Source organism: Ochlerotatus camptorhynchus, unplaced genomic scaffold, assembly GCF_037179485.1.
Source record: "Ochlerotatus camptorhynchus isolate MF236.1 unplaced genomic scaffold, CSIRO-AGI_Acam_v1.1 ptg000017l, whole genome shotgun sequence".
Lineage (NCBI taxonomy): Eukaryota > Metazoa > Arthropoda > Insecta > Diptera > Culicidae > Ochlerotatus > Ochlerotatus camptorhynchus.
The window spans coordinates 846424-865428 of NW_027040509.1; the positions used below are offsets into that span (position 1 = coordinate 846424).

Genomic DNA, 19005 nt, shown 5'->3' on the forward strand with positions numbered 1-19005 from the left:
AAACATCCCCAGAAGTAGTTTAAAATTTCCTTAGATGTACTGTGAACTCTCTAGACTTGCTTCTGTACTGATAATATGTATCGTTGAAATATCTTTAATTACCGAAGTCGACGTTATTGGATTAATTTATGATATATAATTAGCATTCCACTGTTTGATTAAAACTAAACATGGTTAGTGAAGTTAATTACACTGAAGGCTCCACAATCTGTAAATTGACTTTCAAAGACGAATCAATCAAAGGCTAAAAGTCTCTCTAACAAAGAATCTAACCAAATGCCCTCTGCGCTTGTCCCAGAACTCCTCTCAATTTGTGCCAGAAATCCTCTGCACTTGCCCTCTGGATCTGCCACAGAAATCCTCTGGGCTTATTCCAGAAGTCTTCTGGATTTGTCTTAGAAGTTGTCTAGACTTGTCCAAAGCGTCCTGTGGAAACTAACTAAATTAAATATGTTTATCATTTTTCCAAGAAAACTTTCCCTTGGGAATATTAATCCAAATCTCATCAAAGATTTTATTTGTTGATCGTTAGATATAAAAAATTAAAAAAATCATTTGATCTGTTGTTTGCTAATTATGTTAATATATTTGGATTTTGCCACCTGTGGACACATCGCCTTCGTGGCGCAACTGGTTAGCGCGTTCGGCTGTTAACCGAAAGGTTGGTGGTTCGAGTCCACCCGGGGGCGGGAAATATTTTATAGCTAAAAACATTTGGAGCTGAATTGATCATTTTGTCAAGCTTCTGCATTGATGTTCCATCAGATGTCACAGCTGTTGTTTGCGGTGACATCTATCGGAAACTAGGCACAATCTGTTTTCCTATAATTGTTCACAGAGGACACTGCAGTGCAAACCATGTCTGGTACCTCTATATATGCATTTAGATTATTGTTCGAAGTCCCTCCTTTTTTACACATTCTGCACACAAAATAGCTCACCCCTCACATAATTTCTCGCCGAATTTTATGTATGGGGCGGGGTATAAAGTATCTTTTGCGCAGAATATGTAAAAAAAGGAGGGACTTCAAATGTTAAAGCAAATGCATATATAGATGTACCAGACATGTTTTGTAGTGTCAGGTACTCTATTTTGTAATCTGTGAAAGGGAAATCACAAATCGAGTGTCAACAAAATACATGGCATGTTGAGAGATTGAGCTCGTGAGAGAGAATTTCTCTCTCAAATTTGAATTTTTTTGGCTCTCTGGGGACTGGTAGTAAAGCAGGTAAAATTGTATGGGGAAAAATCATTTTTATTTAATTGTAGCTTGTTAAGCATTAATTTCCAGGAAAAAACTGAACGACAAAGCCCCTGACTAATTTCTTTAGGTTGTCGTTCACTTTTTTTGACCTGAATATGCACCGGAGGCAAATTATTTGCACTTCTCTCAATTTCTATATGGGGATTTTTATCACTCCCTACCAGCCGAACAGCGCCATCTCTGTGGAAAATGGTCTAACAAAATGATTAATTGAAGAATCATTGGCTATTTTTTATAACGGAAGAAAGCGGTGGTTCAAAAATAACTTTAAACAATCTACATCAACAAACACGATGCATGCTAAGATCCGCCCCATGTTCCATAAGTAATCTGTCCCAGAAGCCATCTAAAGTTAACACAAAATTACTCATATCTTCTCTCACAAGCTCTTTATACTTGTCCCAGAAGTCCTCTGGAGTTGTCCTAGAAGTCATCAGAACTTTTCCTTGAAGATCTCTAGACTTGTCCAAGAAGGTCTCTGAATTTGTCTCAGGAGCCCTCTAATCTCCCCAGAAGTCTTTTAAGTTTTCCTTATATGTACTGTGGACTTCTCTAAAAAAAACACAAAACTGGTCTCAGAAGGACTTTCCCTAGAAATATTCTGACCTTTTCCAAAAAAAGTCTTTGAAAATATCCTAGGAGACATTTGGACTTGCTTCAGAATATGTCCCAGTAGCCCTTTAAACTTACCTCAGATGTACTCTGAACTTTTTTACAACTTACTCTGGATAATTTTCTGCTGAAATTTGGACTTGTCCTGTACTTCCACCAGAAGTCCTCTGAGCTTGTCCTTCAAGTCTGCGGTGCTGATGCCTTCTGGGCTTATCCCAGAATTGCTTTGAACTTGTTCTAGATGCCATCTGGACTTGCCCATAAAGCTCGCAACATTTCATCCAGAACTCCTTTGCACTTGTACCAGAAGTCTTCTGCACTTGTCCCATAAGTTCTCTAGACTTGTCTAAAAATCACTCAGGACTTGTGTCAAAAGACCTCTGAACTTCTCCCCGAAGTCCTCTGTATTTGTCCCATAAATCCTCTGGACTTGCCCCAAGAATCCTCTGGACTTGCCCCAAGAATCCTCTGGACTTGTCTCAGAAGTCCTCTGAAATTGTCTCAGAAGTCCTCTGAAATTGTTTCAGGCCTCGCTCCAGAAGAACTCTGGACTTATTCCAGAAGTCCTCTGCACTTGTCCCAGAAGTCCTTGATTTATCCCAGAAATCCCCTGGACTTATCCTAGGAATCCTCAGAACATGTCCCAGAAATCCTCTGAACTTGTTCCAGAAGTCCTCTGCACTGGTCCCAAAAGTCCTTTTGGACTTGTTCCAGAAGACCTTTGAACTCACTCCTCTGCACTTGTCTCAGAAGTCCTCTGGATTTATCGCAGTAATCCCCTGCACTTGTCCTAGGAATTCTCAGGGCATGTCCCAGAAATCCTCTGAAATTGTTATAGAAGTCCTCTGCACTTGTTCCAAAAATGCTTTAGGACTTGTTCCTGAAGAACTCTGGACTTATTCCAGAAGTCCTATGCACTTGTCCCAGAAGTCCTCTGGATTTATCACAGAAATCCCCTGCACTTGGCCTAGGAATTTTCAGGACATGTCCCAGAAGTCCTCGGAACTAGTTCCAGAAGTCTTCTGAAATTGTCCCAGCGTTCCTCTGCATTTGTCTCAAAAGACCTTTGGACTCGCTCCAGAAGAACCCTGGACTTATTCCAGAAGTCCCTTGCACTTGTCCCAGAAATCCTTAAGACGTGTTCTAGAAGTCCTCTGCACTTGTCCTAGAAGTCCTCTAGACCTGCCCCAGAAGTCGTCTGGACCTGCCCCAGAAGTTGTCTGGACCTGCCCAGAAACCCTCTGGACTTTTCCAGAACTCTTGACTCGTCTAAGAAGCACTCTAGACTTGTCTCAACAGGCCTCTGGACGTTTCCCAAAAGGCCTCTGGACTTATCCCAGAAGTCGTCTAGACTTGTCCAAAAAGTCCCCTGAATTTGTCTCAGAAGTCCTCTGGACTTGTCCCAGAAATTCGCTGGACTTTTTTTTTAAAGTCCTCTTGACTTTTCCCAAAAGTCCTCTTGACTTTTCCCAAAAGTCATCTGGATTTGCCCCAGAAGTTCTTTGGATTTTCCTTAGCAGCCCTCTAAATATATCGTAGATCTGCTCTGGACTTCTCTCAAAAGTCCTCTGTACATCCATCAAAAGTTCTTTGGCCTTAACCCTTTAGCATTCTTAATTTGCCTGAAAAATCCTTTGGGGTTATACTAGAGATAATTTTTTTTTTTTCCTTTATTATAGAGATTTTTAGCCATAGGCTAGTTCATCTCTTAACTAGAGATCATTTGAACTTTCCCCAAAACTACTCAGGAGTCCCAGAAACCCACTAGCATCAAACGTTTTTTGAATTTTCTGGTGAGTGGTTCCTTCTCTTCTTAATTTGACTCAGAAATACCCTGGATTCCATCAGTACTCTAGACTTCCACAAGAAGTCCTCTAGACTTGCTCTTATCTCTGATCTTCAAACGTCTTCTAGAAGTCTCATGAACCTCCTCTAACAATACTGTAATCTTCAATATGACCTGAAGTTTCTCTACATACAAGCAGAGTAAAAGTCGCTGCCCAAGGTTAGTGTAGGTTAGGTTTCTTTATTAAAGAGGATTTCAGCCATTGGCTTATCGCTGTCCACGTTCTCTGAAGTTGATCAGCAATATCTTCAATTATGCCCTAGAATATCGATGCTAAACTCTGGGTGCGCGTACCCCACCTGCACGAAAAGCACATATACAGAAGCGATGTAGAACGAGTTTGAGCAATGTGGAGAATTAATGTCTTAGAAGACTCGGAAGTCTCTTGGAATGTTATCTAACTCCTTTAAAATCTTTTTATATTGCCTTCGTTCGACCTTTAATTACCCGTTGATGATCTCCTCACTCCCGCAAGATTTTTTTTTTAATTTTCCCATGAAGATCTTCTAACTTTATTTTGAAGTCTTTTGAACTTTACTTGAAGTATTTATGGGCTTCCATCAGGAATTCTCTGAAAATCCTTCAGTACTATATTTCTGAAAATAACGGAGGATTCAGTTTCCTCAAATTGCAAATTTATACCCTTATTCGGGCCTGTGGAATTTCACTGAACGTCAATTCGCCAGGACTCAAACGATTTCAAAATGATAACGAAATTAATACCCTGTGCCAAAAGTATCAACATTAGTAGAACTAGAATACAATTGAATCTTGAACCGCACTACCGTTCGTATACTGGCGACAACGCTCTGACAACGAAACCCTACCCCGAAGCTCCTCCCCCGTATTCGGCCCAACTCCTACTAGGCCTAGAATTAAGTAAATTTTGATATGAAACAATGAATTATCGGCTCCGTAAAGCTAACGCGATTGAGCCTTTCGAATAAACGAACTAGATAAAAAAAAACTAGAATACTAGAAAAAAATGTTTGATGGATGACGAACATGGTAAAAAATTACAATAATGTTAAATCTTGGAACAATTTTGTCTGAAGGATTTTGTTTTATTTCTGAACAGATAATATTATTCTTTGAAATATCTTCAAACATTACCGAAGTAGACGTTATTGTAAAGTTTATGACATCCTTTATTCAAAATAAAAAATTAAATTAATCGGTTGTTAGCTAAATATTTTGATTCATATGGTTGGATTTTGCTTCCATCAATACACATCGCCTTCGTGGCGCAACTGGTTAGCGCGTTCGGCTGTTAACCGAAAGGTTGGTGGTTCGAGTCCACCCGGGGGCGGGAAATATTTTATAGCTCTAAAAATCGGTACTCAATTTATAATCACCCAAATATGTCTTTGTCTGTACCTGTACACCTACCCAAGAATCGGCCAAAATTGGGATGCACAAACAAGGGACATAATTATCAGACGTGACCTTCCCCGGTTTGTTGTGCAGATATGTTAGTTTATAAAGGTAATCATTCAATCACACATCATGGATGAAATTCGGCCCTTTCGAACTTTGCTAAATTTTCCAAAATGGCGTATTGGAATTTTTCCAATAAATCGCAACATGAAAACGCCACGAACCCAATTGAAGAAGCGATTTGGATGGGGAGAGTGAAAATGTTCAACTCCTTGTTGGTAACATTTCGTGGATAAAGTGCGGGCTCTTCTTCCCATTCATTGGAGAATCTTCCTGTTGGATGGCTCGTTTTCTGACCAATTGGTTGATCAAGTTGTTGGACGGTGATTCTTAAGTGTCCGAATTCATTTGAATAAGTTAATCACCTATCAATCCATCCATTCGTTTTTGGCCTTTCATGCAGCGATTCGTTGATGACAATCAGAGGTTATTAAGCTTTATCATGGCCTTAACATTCGTTTTCTGTTGAAAAATGACGGTTTGTGTCAAAAATAGCACTTTTAAAAGTTCGAACAAAAAATATTGTGCCCCGATTTTTGTCAATTTTGAAATGTCCTAGCCCTATTTTTAAATATTACAAAAGATAATAAAAATTAAAAATTATTCAAAGGAAATATATTTTTTTATTTATGTTTTTAATATTTTTAAAAAAAAATATGCATATTGCTGATTTTACCGTGTGTATTAGAGTTGGACAGTTTTTATTTTCCTATAACTTTATCTTGGACGTCATTTCGATTAGAAGTAACATTTTTGTGCCAAATATCGAATACTCCTGTTAAATATGATTTAAAATAGCCGATTTTCAGCTCAAATGTGAATAACAAACAACAATGCAAATCGGTGAAGGTTGAGCCTAACTAAAAAGTTTGCAAATAAAGCTTTACAAAAATTCGCTCATGGAAAAATATTCGTAAAACCTTGTCAAAATTATATCTGCCCGGCTAGCTCAGTCGGTAGAGCATGAGACTCTTAATCTCAGGGTCGTGGGTTCGAGCCCCACGTTGGGCGCAGATATATTTTAGATCTGCGTTATCGTTTAGTCAGGAAAAGAATAGTTGATGATTGGGCTTGACAAACAAACTATAAATTAGCTTCAAATGCATAATAGAAATTATACAATTATTAAATTTTTTATCAAATTTTAACTTACTTTAAATCATTATCTAATATATCTCGGATCGCAAGAAGAAATTTGACATTGATTGTGTTCATATTTTTTATTAATTTAATTTAATTTAATTTGCATTATATTTTTTAGATCTAAAAAATCAGCATTCTCGAAACCTTCACCATTCGAAAGAGGGAATGTTGAGACTATCACTGAAATGTTTAATCGAGGCCACTTTTTCATTCAAAATACGGGTAAATTTGAGCGTTTGTTTCTATAGTCACTTTTCTTGCAGTGTTTTTTTTTTCATGGAAAATAACGAGAAACGGCCATTCAAGCGCGTTTGGTTAGATCATTTAGATTAAGATGTCAGACCAGTTTATGGCTAATTAATTGATTGATGAGCGTTTTAGTAGAATAATTGTATACCTTACTACGTTGTTTTCCATAATTCTACTACTTTTGTATCACTGTCTTAAAAATTGGTAGGTCGTGAGTTTATGGAATGTTTAAAAGTGGGTCGCAGTTAACGAAAGATTGAGAGCCGCTGCTCTACAGTGTTCAATGTAATTGATCGTTATGATACACTTGTATGACCAACCATGGGTATGAGCATTATATGTAAAATTAATTATGAGCACATCCGTGGTCACACGTGTATAGTTTTTGGATTTGCTCATAATTGATTATTAATTTATTATACAAATAATGATTAGATATTTCATACTGTCACGCAGGTGTATCCACGACATTAAAGTGATACGATCCAGCGTCTACAAAGCATATGCCACTTAGAGTTTTCTACGGAGTTATTCTCGGACACTGTTACGATTTCAACCATTAAATTTGCATCCCCATAGTTGCTGCCTCGTAGTTGTTGGATCGTATCACCTTAATCAGAAAACATAAAACATGACTCACACAATGTTAAAATACATACCCATAGTAAAAAAATCTATCGCGTTAGCAGAGCGTAGTTTCGATCTACGGACCTCTGGGTTATGGGCCCAGCACGCTTCCACTGCGCCACTCTGCTTTTGTATCGTAGTTCGTCGAAATAGTCGAACACATTCTACCTCCCCGCAGATCGTTACCCTCGAGAAGGAAAACTCGCCTAATCGCCACCCCATACACAATCAAACATTCCACCACTACCCAACGCAGCGAAACGACAAGGGGCAAGACACGTCTCGTGCAAAAACAGAAAGCACACATCGAAAAAAAAACGAGAACGAAACACGAGACCCACGAGGGTGGGTTGAATTAATTTGTGCTTGCTTTTGTTGGCTTGCTTTACCACTGCTGATGCAGACGAAACGTGCTCGTCGTCGCAGGAGCGAACCCAGAAAAGAAAACATAACCTCAAATAAACATCTACCTATACACTGCCACAGAGTTGAAGGAGACGTGGAAGCGTTCGAGACACGAAAATGTAGGTTGTTGATTCGAAGCGGCGACGAAGAGTGACGCAATATCTTCACTCTCCTTCAGCTGGATGACGATGGATGGTGGTAGTGATGAGATATGGATTCGAGTCAAGTTCACGACAGGCTGCGTCGTAAAATGAATGACGTTTTCGATTTCGGATTAGTCACCGCCAGTCAGTGGTGACAGCAAGTGCACAAATGCAAATGAATGCTAATTGATTGGTCAGCCGTAGATGATTTCATTTCATGATGCAAGCGATTTTTGAATCATCCTGATCAGGATAAATCACCTTTGACAACAACTCGTTTATCGTGAATAAATTCCAAAACAGCATCAAGAGTGTCTAATTTTAAAAGTCGTTCCCCATTCTGGCAACTGCAGCCGTTCAACCGAACAAGCACCTTAAAGGATGTAAAACATAATTACGTTTACGACTTTTAAATGCGTCGAAACCAACACAATTTTATGACAAAACAACCGTCAACCTCCTTCAAGAAGGTATCCATTGTCAACGAGGGGTTCTCCTTTTTCAAACGGGAATGCACTTTTTTTAGAACCAGCAACAAAGTGGTGAAGCACTTCCTTAAATGGGTCGTAAAAATCAGAGCGTCCATTCAAGATTATGGGTTCAACAACAGCCAGTGGGTAACTTCGAAGACGAAGGAGCTTTAATGAGTGCGGCGAGCACATGCTCGTCTATGAAATGGATTTTATTGCCCCTCGATGGCTTGTTCTGTTGTTGGGTTCATTTGAATCGATCCACTGCCCGCTGGACGTTACCGCAAATGGAATAGACGAACCGACGAGGATGGCCTCATGACCTTAAACGAGATCTAATGAAGGGCATTTAACAACGTTGGTTGGGTTTTACGACTGCAGTGTGGGATAAATTTGGCAAAATCAGTGACGCTTTTGTTCGAGTTGAATTTCGTTGATGAGTAGAAGTCAGCTGACGATTCAGAATCTTTCAGAAAAGGTTGCGAAGGGGTAGGTATTGCATCGTCGAAATTCATTCGTGTGTATAGGTATCAATAGAACTTGGATTGAAGAAGCTTGATTTCAGCTGTAAATATCATCGCCTTCGTGGCGCAACTGGTTAGCGCGTTCGGCTGTTAACCGAAAGGTTGGTGGTTCGAGTCCACCCGGGGGCGTGATTTTTTTTAATGAGTCGTGCTGTTTTACCGATATTGAAGTTAATGTACGGTGGTGGACGACCCCCTTGTATTTTACCGATTGACACTAAATTGATGACCTTTTAATTATTAACCGTATAGCAGAAACTCATCTTAACCTAACCATAAGGATTCGGCGGATATACAAGGTAGCAACAATAGATGGTGTTGAATTGCATTAAATTTAATCCATAGACATGTTCAATGTCTGAACTTATGTTAAAATATCATCTAAATAAAACAAATGGTCCACTGATGGGCACATTCAGAGTACGTGCCAAAGGGTTCAATTTGTTTATTTGATAGTGCTTCACATTAAAGTGTAATTTTCAGCTTGTTTTAAATAGTATTTGACCAAAATTTTACATTAAGGTGCTTCTTGATGAAATGGCACATAACGTTTGAAATTAATATACAAATTGAATGAGTAATCCTAAATCCTGGTGGGTTCAAATTCTGCTCAGAGCTGAAAATTATGATTTCGATTTAAATCTGATATTGGCGCCTATCTGCTTCATCTGCCCGGCTAGCTCAGTCGGTAGAGCATGAGACTCTTAATCTCAGGGTCGTGGGTTCGAGCCCCACGTTGGGCGCTATCATTTTGAATCAATCTTCCTTATCGATTATGCGAAATTTAAATGAAACGTTGGTGTACACCCACACACACACACACACACACACACCCGTTGGTGTGTTGGTGGTTGGTAGGTGTTGTAAGAGCAAAGAGGCGCACTTAGCGGTTCTATACAAAAGAATTCTATTATTGATTGATATTATTCCTTACATTCGACTCCACGCTTCGCGCGCCTCTTCGCACTCACTATGGCAGCGGGGGTGGACTAATACACGGAATAACTGTGGTGGGAAAACAGTCGGATATTTTATTTTTAATTAAATATTACACGAACTTGGCAACGTAATAATATTGTTACATGAACATGTACGGCACTTTAGGATCATTATAGCATTTATGTGGTATTTCAATTATATTTGGCCTTAATAATCAATTTTTAAATTATCCGGATTGATAGGCTAAACGTTCGGATCTCGATGCATTACGGTAATTCATTAAACATTGTTGTAGTTTGAAACAATCCCCTACTCAAAGAACCATCATCTGTCTATTTGGTTTGCGTGTATTCAAAATTGTTTTTTCTTAAAAAAATGATGCAACTTTTGCATAACTTAACAATAAGTTGCCCGTATACCTTGAAGTTGATGTTGATTTATCCATGTTACTTAATTTATTCGTTTATGCGAAGCATGTTCCGCACATTTCAATGCTGTGGTTCTGAAGTGATATTAATATGTAAGCAGAGTGGCGCAGTGGAAGCGTGCTGGGCCCATAACCCAGAGGTCCGTAGATCGGAACTACGCTCTGCTAACGGCAATAGTGCCTTTTTATTAATAAGAATTTCCTTTGAAATTACAAGTTGTAAAGAGAACTGCCAGCTTAAGAGGATTTTTTGACGGATGGTTGAATATTTTATTAAGGTCCTTCCAAGTTTATTTTACAAAAAAAAATCAAAAACTTCCATGAATATCAATTAAAATCCCATTGTAAATATATTGTGCAATTAAAATTAAAATAACACTACATCAATAGATAATCAATATATAGAGCGAAACATATATAATAAGGTAACAATCTGTTGAAGCTTGAATAAAGAATCTTATACTTGCTAGGATGTTCTAGACAAATTTAATACCCTCCAATTAAATTTACGATTCAAGGTACAAGGCTGGCAGCAGGTCACTTTTTAGTGGCTAGGTCACTATTTTTAAGTCAGCCATTTACAATTCACTTTTTCCACCCAAAAGTCACTATTTTTAAAGACTTAGCCACTACATAAATGTTGAGAGTAAAGGATTTATCATTTATAAATTACATAAAATCACAGCTTAATTTGGTAGCAAATTTTTGCTAGAAAGATTAATTAAAATCAGCGTCAAGACCTGCGAACGTTTCGCATTCTGCTCTCTTGCCGTGTCTATTTGCTTTTTGGTGAAGAAAGTGTTACTGCTACCTAAAGCTATAACAAATTAAAACAGCACTTTCTACCTTGTCTGACTCTTATTCCTCTTCGATCCTAGTTTTGACACTACCCGATGTAATCTTGCTTGGATATCGGTTTGGAAAATTCCTCTTTGTTCCTGCGGATTCTCATAGTAATCTGCTTGGAAGTCGATTTGGAGAAACTTGGTTCTGCCGCCAAACATGCGCAAAAGAAAAGGGCAATCGCTTGATCCCCTTTCTGTTGAAATTCAATTGAGCCATCAATTTGATATGCTTACGGATGCTGAGAATGATCCATCATCCAGGCAATATTGCATTGAACACTCCCGGCTTAATGCCAAAAAGTAAAAGGGTCCCCTCTATTGTGATAACCACTTCCGATTTCCATGCTCTTCGCAAGGAACTTTTGATCTTCGTTCAATTTAAGTTTTCCCTTTAAATTTTAAAAGAGATGAACTAGCCTTAGGCTAAAAATCTCTCTAATAAAGAAGAAAAAAAAAAAACTTTGAATTGGCCGTCGGGGTGAATGCCTTGTATTGGCCAAAACCTTGAACGTATTCAAACGTCTTCTCAAGTACCTTACTGAGAAACAACACACATGTTTTACTTATGACACCAAAACTGAACGCCTGTTCAAAGTTGTCTTGAAAGGTCTGCCCAGCGCTGAATCCCTGGATCAGATCAAAGATGAATTGACTAAACTACTTGGAGTTGAGCATGTCCAAGTAAAATTGCTACATGCCAGCTAAATGCATAAATTGATTCCTCTCACGCTAAGGACGGCTGTCCTGTGAAGGAAGATCCTAAGAAATTTAAATGTTTGAATTTCGGTGAAAACCACATTCGTACCCGGAGGTACAAATATCACCCCTGCTTTAAATTCTTCATCCTGCTCCCCTCGCGGCTAAAAATGTTCAGCGTGTAAATGGAACTACCTATGCTGCTATTGCAGCTGGAAGAAATCAAAATTCTAGCTAACATAATTCTAACTGATTTTTTGATAATTTTGACTTAGGAAGCCTTACTGCTTCTAAAATTGATTTTTTACAGAAATCATTAATCAACACAATTACTGATATGCTGAAAACGAACTGCATGTTTGATGCTATTCAAACTTGAGTTAAGTTTACGAAAAATATCGTCATGACCAGTGTTGGGAAAATATCAAAAAATCAAATCTCACCAACGCTGAAGATCACGCTTGATTTTCGTAGACAAAAATCAACAAGCAAACAACTGCGGTTGATTTTGCAAGCTGTGATATCGCAGCTCAGAATATCAAGCTAACAAAACTCACCAGCTGCAAATCTCAACAAACTGTGGTGAGATTGAGTTTCATGGTTTTTTCTTTACACCCGAATGCAACCAAAACTTCCATAACGGCTGGCAGCATTCACTTCGTGTCTGCCATCGATGAAGAGTAAAAAGAGAAAGCAAACTATACTTTCTCTTCTAAGAAAACGATGTGCAACGGAATCATTTTTGTATCGAGGCAACTCTCAGCTTGATTTTTGCACGTTGCGAATAGTATCACAATATCAAAGGAGCTTCTAAAATCAATATCAAGCATGATATTTTGTTCCAATATCACGCATGATATTGCGAGCGCATGAGAGTGGAAAAATATCAATTGATTGCTGATTTTGCCAACACTGGTCATGGCTTTGAAATTTAGTAATGGACTTTAAATCATTAAATATTTTAAATTGGAATGCTCGATCTCTTAAAGATAATGAAGACGAGATATTTAACTTTTTGAGAGTTCATAACGTGCATATTGTCGTTATAAATGAAACGTTCCTTAAACCTGACCATAAGGTTAAAAGGGACTCAAATTTATTTCATTAATCGAAATGATCGTCTTGATGGATCTTGTGGTGGCGTTGCCATCATTGTTCATAGGCGAATCAAACATATAATTCTTTCTTCATTTGAAACCAAAGTTTTTGAAACTTTGGTAGTTTCTGTTGAAACAAATTTTTGGAAATTTAAGTTTATAGCTGCCATTATTTGCCATTCCAATGCGTAGGCCTGCAAAAGAATTTTCTCAAGGGTGACCTTCAGAAACTTATTATTCTTCATTATTGGTGATTATAATGCAAAACACCGCTCATGGAATAATGCTCAAAGGAATTCCAATGGTAATTTTTTGTTTGATGATTGTTCTGCAGGTTATTACACTATTCAATATCCAAACAGCCCAACATGCTTTTCTTCAGCAAGAAATCCCTCAACTATTGATTTAGTCTTAACTGATTCATGTCAACTTTGTAGCCAATTGGTTACCCATGCTGACTTCGGTTCTGATCCCCTTCCAGTAACTTTTGAAATATTACAAGAAATAATTTCTAATCCCAACATCTCTACTTCCAATTACCGTAGAGCTGATTGGGAGCAATATCGAACATTTATGGAACATAACTTCGATCCAAACATTCCTTTGCAAACCAAAGATGAAATTAATTATGCTCTTGAATCTCTGACTACTTCTATAGTTGAAGCAAGGGCTGCCTCAGTACCAAAATGCGAAGTTAAATTCGATTCAATTATAATAGACGATGATCTTCAGCTCTTGATCCGTCTGAAAAATGTCCGTAGGAGGCAATATCAAAGAACTTGCGATCCTGCCATGAAAGTTATCTGGCAGGATCTGCAAAAACAAATTAAAAAGCGATTCTCTGCCCTGATGAACAAAACTTTTGAAAATAATCTTTTGAAATTAGAACCGAGTTCAAAACCCTTTTGGAAACTCACAAAAATTTCAAAAAAACTTCAAAAGCCTATTCCAGCGCTTAAAGAAGGTGGTAAAATTTTGATCAAAAATTCGGAAAAGCTCAGAAACTTGCTAAGCAATTCGAGAGTTCCCATAGTTTTAGTTTGGGTCTTACTAGTCCTATTAAGAATCAGGTTGCTCGGGATTATCTGAATATTTTCTCTCGGGAAAATATTTTTGATGATTCCTGGTGGACTGATTTGGACGAAGTAAGATCTATAACTAAAAAGTTTCATAATATGAAAGCTCCAGGTGATGATGGAATTTTCTATATTCTCATCAAAAAACTCGCACAGAGTACCTTGTCTTTCTTGGTAAAATTATTTAACAGATGTTTCCATTTGGCATACTTTCCTGATAAATGGAAAAATTCAGAAGTTGTTCCAATTTTGAAGCCGGATAAAAATCCAGCTGAAGCTTCTAGCTACCGTCCAATAAGTTTGCTTTCTTCAATAAGTAAACTTTTTGAAAAGATAATTTTAAATAGAATGATGCTTTACACGAATACGAACTCAATTTTTGCAGATGAGCAGTTTGGATTTCACCATGGGTATTCAACTACTCATCAACTCTTAAGAGTTAAGAATTTAAGGAATTTAGCAAATCTGAAGGCTGCTCAACTGGAGTTGCTCTTCTAGACATAGAAAAAACATTCGACAGTGTTTGGAATGAAGGTTTGATTGCTAAATAAAAAAAAAAAAAAATCCACTCTATATTATGAAATTAATTCAAAATTATTTAACTGACAGAACTCTGCAGGTAAATTTTCAAAATTTCATATCTGAACGACTACCTGTTAGAGCTGGAGTTCCTCAGGGTAGCATTCTTGGGTCTATATTGTATAATATTTTCACTTCGAACCTCCCTGATTTGCCTCTGGGGTGTCACAAATATTTGTTCGCTGAGGACACAGGCATTTCCGCTAAAGGAAGAAGTCTTCGTGCAGAAAAGTACGGATATTTGCTCGTCTTATTTACAAAAATGGAAGATTTCTCCCAACGCTTCCAAAACTCAACTTATAATATTTCTACATAAGCCTAGAGCTTCGTTTTTGAAACCTAGTAGTTAGTCACATAGTCACTATGAACGGAGGTCTAATTTCTTGGTCAAACCAAGTGAAATATCTTGGATTAGTACTTGACCAAAAATTAACTTTTTAATATTACATTGAGGGCATTCAAGCCAAATGTAACAAATGTATAAAATGTTTGTATCCTCTTATAAACTTCTAATATTTAAACAAGTTTTTAGACCGACCTTACGCTATGCTCTAGTTGTTGCACAAAAAAAGTAAGAGGTTGTATCCAAGACACGATTACGAAAGGTAGTTTTGATGTAACGGCAAAAGTATTGTAAATATTAAATTGATTTCTTAACTGAAAAAGTTCGATAGATTGAAATTCGGAGGCAATTTGAGAGTTCTGTTTTTGAGGTGCTCTGTCGATGTCCATGTAGTAGAAGCCAATCCTGGATGATATGTCTTGGATACAAGCGCTTATTCTTCAGTTAACTCTTTTATCAGTCATTTGTGGTCCTGAAAAGGACCGATGGATTGGAATCTTGGAAGCTAGTTTCGAACAATGCTGTGGAAATTTTTCCTCGATGTTCTTAAAGACGATGGCGGCGGGGAAATGAAATTTGTATTAGGGAAAGCACATCAATCACAGAATCGAGGTTTATGCTATTTGATGCAAATTTTAAGCCCCTTCTATTAAGAAAATTCAGCAAGATGTTTTTTTGGCATAATTCTATTAATAGGAGAGGCTTAAAATTTGCATCTAAAGGCATAAAGATAGGTACCGTCTGGCATGCTCAGTGCTTGGTATCAATATTCAGCGACTGTGTTAGGGAATCCACTTTTCCCATCAAGGAAACGCCTCGTTTTCTGATGACAAAATTACGCATTTCCGTGCACAAAACCACGGAATTTTTGGTTTATTCAATAGATAATAAAAATAGCGCATATCGATTGGAGGAATTTCTTGCTAAAACATTTCCAATCGCGAGATGATCGCGATCAATCTATAAATTCGAGATCTGTTTTGCTTTTTTTAGCGTCCGTTGTGTACTATGTTCAACGCCACGTGCTGCTGCTGCAACTGCTGACGACCGACCGAACACCACCACACACGGTGATTGAATAAGCACCGTTCGGCGAGACCAGATGGAGTTCGATTTTGAAATCTGTGTTAGGAAAAGCGCTGTTTGCAGGCGATCGGTGATAATTTTAATCACTATTGCAACAGTTGCACTTTTGTGTATTTTTCATTAGTCACCTATTGAAAAGTATAAAAGTGTTTATTTGAGCAAATTCGTAGCAAAATTTCTAATCGATTGGTTTGTTTAGAATTGAAATCCATCCTCTATTGACAGAGTTATAAGTGGTCAAAACCTGACCACGTTTCGTAATGCGGTCAATTTAGTTTTTTTTCGAAATTGCACCCCCAATATGTTGCCGAAAGACGTAATCCTACGTCAAAAGCACTTCAAAGGATTCAGAACAAAGTTCTGAAGATTATTTTGAAGCTGCCTCCTTTGTACAGTACTACCAGGGTAGATAGGATTTCGCATGTTGAGACTGAATCTGTTTAAAATACTGAATTTCCAAGGCAGGAAGAATGTAAAAACACTTAGATCTATATCATAACAATTAAGGCTGGTAAGTTACCGTAGTAGCAGGAGCACCTAGGTTAAATTGAAATGTAATTTATTTTGAATTTGGAACAAATACATTTTTTTGATTTGCACCCCAGTTCTACGTTGAAAAAACAATTTAAAAGTGTGTTTTGACTATTTTGGGCGCTTCCTGTTGGTTCAGGATTCTAACCACATTACCAATGTGAGGTTTGCAAGTGAATACAATTTAGTGATCTGGTTCAGATGTTCCCTTCATCGCCAAATCCATCAAAAGAACTTCACGATATGTATCTGAAAAAAAAAAACAAATCAGAGAAGATGACATTTAATCTCAAATTTTTATTACCTAGGTGGCATCAACCGCATCTAGCCGTTACGTTACTTCGTACGAAAATTACGTGAACTAACCGACTTACACACAGCTCATCTCCAACCAATCAACCAACCCGTCATCGATTATGCCTATAACTACCAATTTTCGGATTATGTTCCGCAGTCCTGCTGGCTATAGGAAATATCGCCCGACTTCTCCGATCACCGCTTATACGGGGTGTCCGAAAAACACAGCCAATAATCACACGGTACGTAATCTTCTGAGACTGCATGTGTGTAAAACGCAAAACTACTGATTGGCGGTTGTACATTACATCTCTATGCTTGATTGGGATGAAAAACACAATGCAACCGATGGGGGATGGGATCTGTTTGTGGCTTCCATTGTTCCATTGAGCGATCCATAATATTTACGATTTTGCGTGATTCGTTCCGATGCTTACGCTGCTCTGCTGACGTTTGAATGGGAAGAAAGTAAAAGTTTTTACCCCGATTTTGTGTGGTTTTTGCCCTTTGATTAAATAAATTTCAATCCTCTAAATGAGTATTTCTTCCAAAATTGCGAAACCCATAATTAGATGCCATTGACGACGCAATCGCTGTTCTCCGGAGGAAGGGTCCAAACAATCGACGTCCGCACTGAATTCACGTCACATCGTCCCCGCGAATCCTTCAAGTCCCTTTGTTCGGATTCATTTTTTTTGGCCCCAACCCAATTTTTCTTCGAATCAAATCATTCACATAAAGAGAGAGAGAGAGAGAGAAAAAACAAGATATCAACCAATATTATGGCTTTTCGGCAAACCCTCCAATTAGTCGCAGATTCCTCCCCGCCCGGAGCACACACACCATTTCTTCGACCACTTTTCGTAATTTATTTACTTGTAGGTAACATTCTTCGTTCGTTCATTCAGTCCTTTGGTCGGTCTGAGATTGGGAAACAAGGGAATTTTCTTTTGTTCCACGTCCTTGCCAGTTGTACTTATCATTGTTTATTTATAATTTATTGGACAATAAATAATAATCCGTACCAAAGTCGAAAAGTTTTCCCGTTGTCTGCGGAATCGATCGGCTTGCAATTGTCGGGACAGAAAGTCCCTCTCGCCCGAGCAGAGCATAAAAGTTGCGACAAAATTTCACGGCTCATATCTTCCGAAGCCAGCTGATGGATGGAAATTTATCCCATAGTTACGATTTGTCATGCACGGAGAAATTTACATGCGCCAAAACACGCGCACTATCCAGGCAACTGTAGCTAATGATGAAGACGATGGAATTGCTCATCTTAGCCGGTGTGGTTAAAAATAGAAATTATGTGGCCAATTAGGTATTATTTGCAGGGGTTGGAATTTTCGACACCCCCCTCTCCCAGTTACCCAGTCGGTAGACGTCGTCGTCGCCGTTGTCATGGGAGGGAGAATTGTGAAATGTGTATGCAAATTCTTGGGAAATGCCGATGAGCGAGAGATGGTGATTTAATTTAAATTCGAATAAATTGCCGGGATGGTTGGACGGAATGTTATTCAATAAGTGAGAATAGTGAGCCGTACCACATTAAATTTTCGGTAATTCATTACTAACTCGGGTAAGGTCTTGGTTCATGGAGCTCAATACACATTTTTATGAAGTAATGAAATTGGGTTGTTAGCGGAATGTTTAAATAAAACAGCAAAAAAAGAGTTATCTTCCATTTAATTCCACCTAATTAATGTTGGTATCCATGACAGATACGAATTTCGACTACAATGAACTGACTGAAAGAACTTATCAAAATCTAACCCCCTTAGGTCTTACAGATACGATATGACGGAAAATTGATACTAATTGTATAAACCGCAAGGAAATTCTTCCAGAAATTAGCTAGGATAACATATTGAAAAATGTGTTAATTGTTAGTGAACAAATGTAATGTTGCATTGAAATACTTTAAATCGTGTTAAGTTTAAATGTGCCCTTATTTCACATCCGTTGAACCATTCTGAACGGCAATCCCGTTGTGGTTATATCACATCATTGCTAATTATGTATATACATAACTATACCTTTTCCGGTACCATGGAGTCAACAAAGTAAAAGTGAAAGAAAAGCTGCAAAATGGAGCACATGCGATACGACAATGGAGTGATGCTCGTTAAGAAAATACCCGGAGACGGTGTTACGGTTTTATAAGACGCAACTAGAAACTCATGATCATCATACAATGATAATGGACGTTGAAATATCGTAGAACACATCAGAAATAACACTTTCAGGACTTTCGGGAGACTGGTAGCGACTAGCAGTGATGCAGAGAAGTGCAACGAGTTCACAAATAGGTACGAAAATTAGACAGAAGGTTGAAGAAACAGTGGTGAGATCGTTTAAAATTTTTAAT

The 19005-nt window shown here is 38.0% G+C and overlaps 1 protein-coding gene and 6 non-coding genes across 7 annotated transcripts in view; 6 read left to right on the forward strand and 1 right to left on the reverse strand.

Moving 5' to 3' along the window:
* The window catches only part of CenG1A (Centaurin-gamma-1A), a 462307-nt gene that overhangs the window by 278683 nt on the left and 164619 nt on the right, over nt 1–19005 (forward strand). The window lies entirely within an intron of this gene.
* TRNAN-GUU (transfer RNA asparagine (anticodon GUU)) lies at nt 616–689 on the forward strand. The gene has a single exon. It is a non-coding gene; the product is annotated as a tRNA-Asn (tRNA).
* On the forward strand, nt 4959–5032 carry TRNAN-GUU (transfer RNA asparagine (anticodon GUU)). The gene has a single exon. It is a non-coding gene; the product is annotated as a tRNA-Asn (tRNA).
* On the forward strand, nt 6099–6171 carry TRNAK-CUU (transfer RNA lysine (anticodon CUU)). The gene has a single exon. It is a non-coding gene; the product is annotated as a tRNA-Lys (tRNA).
* TRNAM-CAU (transfer RNA methionine (anticodon CAU)) lies at nt 7236–7307 on the reverse strand. Its single transcript has one exon. It is a non-coding gene; the product is annotated as a tRNA-Met (tRNA).
* TRNAN-GUU (transfer RNA asparagine (anticodon GUU)) lies at nt 8777–8850 on the forward strand. Its single transcript has one exon. It is a non-coding gene; the product is annotated as a tRNA-Asn (tRNA).
* On the forward strand, nt 9392–9464 carry TRNAK-CUU (transfer RNA lysine (anticodon CUU)). The gene has a single exon. It is a non-coding gene; the product is annotated as a tRNA-Lys (tRNA).